Source organism: Cavia porcellus, unplaced genomic scaffold (genome assembly GCF_034190915.1).
Source record: "Cavia porcellus strain 051 isolate PalLab524CR breed Dunkin Hartley unplaced genomic scaffold, mCavPor4.1 scaffold_81, whole genome shotgun sequence".
NCBI lineage: Eukaryota > Metazoa > Chordata > Mammalia > Rodentia > Caviidae > Cavia > Cavia porcellus.
The window spans coordinates 695443-703923 of record NW_026947564.1 but is presented as its reverse complement, the minus strand read 5'-3'; positions in this window follow the sequence as shown (position 1 = coordinate 703923).

The following is an 8481-nucleotide window of genomic DNA, read 5'->3' as shown; positions in this document are numbered from 1 at the left end:
AACCTAACCTTAACCCTAAGGCTAACCTAATTCTATCCTTAACCCTAACACTAACCCCAAAACTAAACATAACTCTAAACCTAACCCAAAAGCTAACACTAACTCTAACTCTAAACATAACAATAACACTGACCTGTAAACCTAATCCTAACCCTAACCATGATGCTAAACCTAAACCTAAGCTTTAACTCTAACCTTAACACTAACCACAACCATAACTTCTAAGCCTAACACTAACACAAACCTAACCCTAAACTCTGCACCTAAACCTAACCCTAACACTAACAATAAACCTAAACCTATCCCTAACCCTAAACTCTAACCCTAACACTAACACTAAACCTAAGTAACCCTACACATAAACCTAACACTAAACCTTACATTAATCCCTACGCCTAAGCCCAACTCTACCCGTTAAACTAACACTAACACTGACCATAGTACGAAATCCTAATCCTAACCCTAACCCGAAACCTACCAAAACCCTAAAACTAAACCTAACACTAAAGCTAAGCCATACCGCTAACACTAACCCTAACCCTAAACATAACACTAACACTAAACCTACAATTAATCCCTAACCCACATCCTAACCCTACCACTTAAACAAACCCTAAACCTGACAGTAATACCTAACCCTAACTATAACACTACCATAACCCCAACCATAAAGCTAACCATAACCCTAACCCTGAACCTAATACTAACCCTAACCCTAACACTAACACTAAACTCTAACTGTAACCAAAACACTAACGCTACCCCTATCCCTAATTCTAAACTCTAACCTTAACCCTAACACTAACCCTAATCCTAATCATAATGTTAACCCTAACCTTAACATGAGCCTAACACTAACACTCTCCCTAACACCTAACCCCTAACCCTAACCCTAAAACTAAAACTAAACCTAACTCTAATCTTAACCCTAACTCTAACCCTAAAACTCACCCTAAACTCTAACCATAACACTAACTCTAATCCTAAATCTCATCATACCGCTAAACCTAACCCTAACCAATACTTCTAACACTAACCCTAATCCTAACCAATACCTCTAAACCTAACCCTAACCCTAACACTAACACTAAACCGAACTTCTAACACTAACCTTAATCCTAACCTTTAACTCTAACCCTAACACTATCCCTAAAAGCTAACCCTATCCCTAAACCTAACACTAACCCTAACATTATCCCTTATACCTAACCAATAACACTAATCCTAACACTAAACCTAATCGTAAACCTAAACCTAATCCAAAGCCTAACCTTAACCCTCTTTCTAACACCTAACTTCTAACCCTCACCCTCATCATAATGCAACCTCTAACCCTACCCTAACCCTAACCTAACACTAACCATAACCCTAACCTAACCACAACCCTAAATTATAAACCTAAACCTAATGCTAACCCTAACCTTAACCCTAAAACTAACCCTAAACCTTAACTCTAAACCTAACACAATTCCTAACCCTAACCCTAACTGTAAAACTAAACCTGACCCTAATCCTATCCCTAGCAACTAACCCCTAACCCTAATGCTAAACTTATTTCTAAAACTAACACTAAAAATAAACCTAACACTAACCCCAACCCTAAACCTGACAATAAAGCTAATCATAACCCTAACCCTAACCATAATCTGAAGCCTAACCTTAAGACTCTCCCTAATCCCTAACCCCTAACCCTAACCGTAACAATAACACTAACCCTAACCCTAACCCCCAAACTCAAAATAACCCTAAACCTAACAATAACCCTAACACTAACCCTAACCTTAATGCTAACCCTAACCCTAACCCTAACCCAAACCCTAACCCTAAACCTAACACTAACACTAAACCTAACCCTAACGCTAACTCTATCCATCACACCTAACCCCTACCCCTACCCCTAACCCTAACCCTAAAGCTAATCATAACCCAAAAAATAACCATAACACGAAACCTAACCAAAACCCTTCCTTAACACCTAAAGCTTAACCCTAGACCTAAACCTAAACCTAAACCTAACCGTAACCATAAACTTAACCCTGAACCTAACCCTAAACTTAAATTCTAATCATAACCCTAACACGAACCCTAAACCTAACCCTAAACCTAAACTCTAACCGAACCCTAACCCTAAACCTAACTGCAACCTTATCCCTAACACCTACCCCTTAAACCTAACACTAACCCTAACCCTATAACTAACCATAAATCTAATGCAAACGCTAACCCTAACACTAACGCTACCTAATTGTAACCCTAACACTAATCGTAACCTGAATCCTAACCTGTAAACCTATCCCTAACACCTAACCCCTAAACCTAACACTAACCCTAACCCTAATCCTAATCCACACCCTAACCCTAACCCAAATGCTAACCCTGACCCTAAACCTAACCCTAAACTTAAGCTTTAACCCTAACCCTAACCCTAACCATAGCCTCTAAGCCTAACCCTAAACCTAACCCTAAAACTAACCCTAACCCTAACCTAAACCCTAACTCAGACACTAACACTTACCCTAACCCTAACCCTAACACTATCACTAACCCCTAACCCCTAACCCTAACCATAAACCTAACCCTAAAACCAACCCTAACTCTAACCATAACACTAAAACTAAACCTAAGTTTTAATCCTAACCCTAACACTAACCTTCAATATAACCTCTACTCCTAACTCTCAACCTAACCCTAAATACAAAATCTACCCCTAAAACTAAGGCTAACCTCTAACCATAACCCTAACCCTAACCTTAAAACTAAATTAACACTAACCCTAACAATAAACTCTAACAAAAACATTAACCCTAACCCTAACCCTATCCTTAGCCCTAACATCTAACCCTAAGCCTAACTGTAACTCTAAACCTAACCCTAACCCTAACACAAAACCAACTTCTCAGCCTAACACCAACCCTAACCCTAAACCCTAACACTAACCCAAAGCCTTAACCTAACCTTAAACCTAACTTTAAACCTCACACTATTCCTAAACCTAAACCTCACCGTAACCTTTACCCTAAACTTAACCGTAACATGAACCCTAAACCTATCCCTAACACCTAACCCCAACCCAAACCCTAAACCTAACCCTCAAACTAACACTAAACCTAACCCTAACACTAACCCTAACCCTAAGCCTAACCTTAAACCTAATCGTAACCTTTACTCTAACTGTAACCCGAATCCTAATTTTAACTCTGTCCCCAACAACTAACCCCTATCCCTAAACTTAACACTAAACCTAAACCTAACCGTAACCATAACCCTAAGCCTACCACTAACCCTAACATTTAATCCTAACCCTAACACTAACCCTAACTGTAACCCTAACCATAACCATAACCATAACCCTAAACCTAACATTAATCCCTAGCCCTAACCCTAACCCTACCCCTTAAAGTAACCATAAACCTGAATGTAATACTTAACCTTAACACTAACCCTAACCATAGCATAACCATAAACCTAACCCTAACCCTTACCATAAACCTAACCCATACCTCTAACCCTAACCCTAAGACTAACCCTAACACTAAACCTAACCCTAACCTTATCTCTAACCATAAACACTAAGCCTAACTCTAACTCTAACACTAACCCTAACCCTAACCCTAACCCTAAAGCCTAACCCAAACCCTAACACTATCTGTAGCGCTAAACCTAACCGTAAACATAAATCTAACCCTAACCGTAACCCTAACCCATACACTAACCATAACCCTAATCCTACCCCTAAAACTTAACCCCTAACCCTAACCCTAACTCTAACCCTAAACCAAACCGTAAGCCTTACCCTAACCCTAACTCTAACCCTAACCCTAATTCTATCCCTAACACTTAACCCCTAACCCTAACCCTAAACCTAACCATAAAATTAACCACACACCAAAACCTAACCCTTAGCCTAACCGTAACCCTAAACCTAATCGTAACCGTAACAATAACCGTATCCCGAAGCCTAACCCTAACCCTCTTACTAACACCTAAGCCCTAACACTAACCCTAACATTAACCGAAACCCTAACCGTAACCATAACCCTAACCCTACCCCTAACATTACCTTCTATTCCTAACATTAACCCTAACTCTAAACCTACCACTAACACTAAGCTTTAAAGCTAACCTAACCCTAGTACTCACCCTAACACTCACGCTAGCAGTAACCCAAAACTCTAACCCTAACCCTAACACTAATCTTTAACTTTAACCCTAAACCTAACTCTAACCATAAACCTAACGCTAACCTCTAACCATAACCCTGAAGCTAACACTACCCCTAACCCTAACCCTAAACTTTAACTCTAACCAAAACCCTAATTCTACCCCTAATCCTAATTCTAAACTCTAACCCTAACCGTAACCCTAACCCTAAACCTAATTGTAACCATAACCCTACTGGTAACACAAAGCCTAACCCTAACACTCTCCCTAACCCCTAATCCCTAACACCAACACCTACTCTAAAACGCTTCCTAACACCTAATCCCTAACCCTAACACTAAATCTAAACCTAACACTAACAATAACCCTAATCCTAAACATAACTCTAAGACTAAAATCTAATCCTAATCCTAAACCTAACCCTAACCTTAACCCTAATCCTAACTCTAAAATCTAACCCAAAATCTAACCTTAACCCTAACACTAAACATAAACCTAACCCTAAACCTAACATTAATCCCTAACCCAAACCCTAACACTACCGCCTTAAACAAACCCTAAACCTGACAGTAATAGCAAACCCTAACCCTAACACCACCATAACCACAGGCCTAAAGCCTAACCTAATCCTAAACCTAAAAGTAAACCTAAAACTAAACCTAATGCTAACCTCTAACCTTAACACTAAACCTAACACTAATCCTAACCCTAATCCTAATCCTAAACTGTAACCATAACCAAAACACTAACGCTACCCCCAACCCTAATTCTAAATTCTAACCTTAACCCTAACACTAACCCCAGACCTAATTGTAACCTTTACACTAACCGTAACACGAAGCCTAAGCCTAACCCTCTCCCTAACACCTTACCCCTAACACTAACGCTAAACCTAAACCTAAACCTAACCCGAACCTTAACCCTAACTCTAACCCTAAAACTAACGCTAAACTGTAACCGTAACACTAACTGTAACACTAAACCTAAGCCTACGCCTAAAGCTAAACCTCACTCATACCTCTTACCCTAAGCCTATCCCTAATGCTAACCCTAAAACTAACCCTAAACTCTAACACTAACCTTAACCCTAAACCTATCCCTAACCCTAACCATAAACATAACATTAAACCTAACTTCTAACCCTAAACCTAACCCTAACCTTAAACCTCAACCTAAACGTAACCCTAACCATAAACCTAACACTAACCATAACCGTAACCCAAAGCCTAAAGTTGACCCTAACCCAAACCCTAACCCTCAGCCTAACCCTAATACTCTCCTTAAACCTAACACTAACCCTAAAACTAAACAAAAATCTAAACATAACCCAAACCCTAACAGTAACACTAACCCTAACCCTAAACATAACCCTAACACTAAACTCTAAATGTAACCCTAACACTAACTGTGCCCCTAAACCTAAACCTAAGCTTTAACCCTAAACCAAAAACTAACCTGAATCATAACCTCTAAGCCTAACCTTAACACTAACTTTAATGCTAAACTCTAAACCTAAACCTAACCGTAACACTAACAATAACCCTAAACCTAACACTAACACTAAACTCTAAAACTAAAACTAACTCTAACCCTAACCCTAACCCTAGCCATAAACCTAACACTAAACCTAACATTAATCCCTAACCCTAACCCTAACCCTACCCGTTAAATTAACACTAACACTGACCGTAATACATAACTGTAACCCTAACCCTAAACCTACCATAACCCTAAACCTAAACCTAACTCTAACCCAAATCCATACCTCTAACACAAACCCTAAACCTAAACCTAACCCTAAACCTAAACCTAACCCTAACCCTAAACGTAACCATAAACCTAACCCTAACCCTAACCCTAACCCAAACACTAACACTAACCCATACCTCTAAACCTGAACCTAAAGCTAACCCTAACCTTAACCCTAAACCTAACTCTAAACCTAACGCTAACCTCTAGCCCTAACGCTAATGCTAACCCTAACAATAAAATTAACACTAAACCAAACTTATAACCCTAACGTTAATCCTAACCTTTAACTCTAACCCTAACTCTATCCCTAACCCTAACCCTAAACCTAACACTAACCCTAACTCTAAAACTAACCCTAAATCTAACGCTAACCCAAAATCTCAACCTAATCGTAACTCTAACACTAACCCTAACCCAAAGCCTAACCCTAACCCTCTTCCTAACACCTAACCTCTAATCCTCACCCTGATCATAACCCTAACCCTAACCCTAAACCTCATCCTAATCCTAACACTAACCCGAAACCTAACCTAACCATAATCCTAAAACTCTAACCCTAAACCTAGCCCTAACCCTAACCTTAAACCTAACACTAACCCTAAAACCTAACTTTAAACTTAACACTATCCCTAACCCTAACCCTAACTCTAAACCTAACACTAAACCTAACCCTATCCTAAATAACTAAGCCCTAAACCTAATGCTAAACCTAACCCTAAAACTAACACTAAAACTGACCCTAACGCTAAACATAACGCTAAGCCTTACCCTAAAGCTAATCATAACCCAAACCCTTACCATAATCCGAAGCCTAACCTTAAGCCTCGTACTAACACCTAACCCCTAATAATAACCCTAACACTAACCCTAACCATAACCCAAACCATAATCCTAAACCTACCACTAACCCTAACATCTAATTCAATCCCTAATCTAAATCTAACCATAAACGTAAGGCTAAACCTAAAATTAATCCTTTACCCTAATCCTAACTATACCCCTTAAACTAAACTGAAGCCTGACTGTAATACCCAACAATAACACTAACCCTAACCCTGTCACTAACACATAACCCCTAACCCTAGCCATAACCATACCTCTAAATTTAACCCTAATCCTAAACCTAACCCTAACCATAACCATAACCCTAAACCTAAACCTAATTGTAACCCAAAACTTAACCGTAACCAGAAGCCTAACTCTAACACTATCCCTAACACCAAAACCCTAACCCTAACCCTAAACCTAGCCCTAACCCTAACCTTAAATGTAACCCTAAGAATAACCTTACCCCATCCATCAATTGAAATCCTAAACCTAACCCTAATGCTAACCTTAAACCTAAACCTAACCCTAAAACTAAAATCTAACCCTAAACTTAGACTTAACATAATTTTAAATATAACACTGAAATGAACCCTACCCCAACCATAAATTGTAATCCTAAACCTAACCCTAACAATAACGTTAACCATAAACCTAACCCTAAAACTAAACTCTAACCCTAAACCTAACCCTAAACCTAACCCTAAACATAACATAACAATATCCCTAACCCTAAACCTAAACCTAAACCTAACACTATCCTTAACCCTAAACCTTACCCTAAAACTAACCCTAAACCTAACCCTAGCCCTAACCCAAACGCTAACTCTATCCTTAATACCTAAGTCTTACCCTAACACCAACACTAACCTGAAGCCTAACCATTACCCTCTTCCCAACATTTAACACCTAACCCTAAACCTAAACCTAACCCTAACCCTAACCGTAACCGTAATCCTAACCCTAAACCTAACCCTAACCCTAAATTCTAATCCTAACCTTAAAAATAACCCTAACCCTAAACGTAACCCTAACACTAAAATTTAACCCTAAACCTAACCTTAACCCTAACACTAAACCTAACACTTACCCTAAACCCAACCCTAATCCTAAACTCTAACCCTAACTCTAACACTAACCCTAAACCTAACCTGAACTATAAACCAAACCCTAAACCTAACATTAATCCCTAACCCTAAGCATGACCCTAACACTTAAACTAACCCTAACAATGACCATAATACGTAACCCGAACACTAACCCTAAACCTACCATAACACTATCCCTAAACCTAACCCTACACCTAAACTTAACCCTAACCCTTACTTCTAACCTACCAAAAACATGACACTAACCACAATCCTAACCTTAACACTAACCTATATCACTAACCCTAACCCTAAACCTTCCATAACCCTAAATCTAACCCTAATCCTAACACTAAGTGATACCTCTAACACTAACCCTAACCTTAACCCTAAATCTCACCCTAACCCTAAACCTAACCAAAACCCTAACCATAACCCTAACCCTAACCCTAAACCTAACCTGTACATCTAACCCTAAACTAAACCCTATCACTAACCTTAACCCTAAACCTAACTCTAAACCTAACACTAACCTCTAACAATAACACTAACACTAACACTAACCCTAACACCAACACTAAATCAAACTTCTAACCCTAACCTTAATCCTGACCTTTAACTCTAACCCTGACCATAACCGTAACCCTAACCCTAA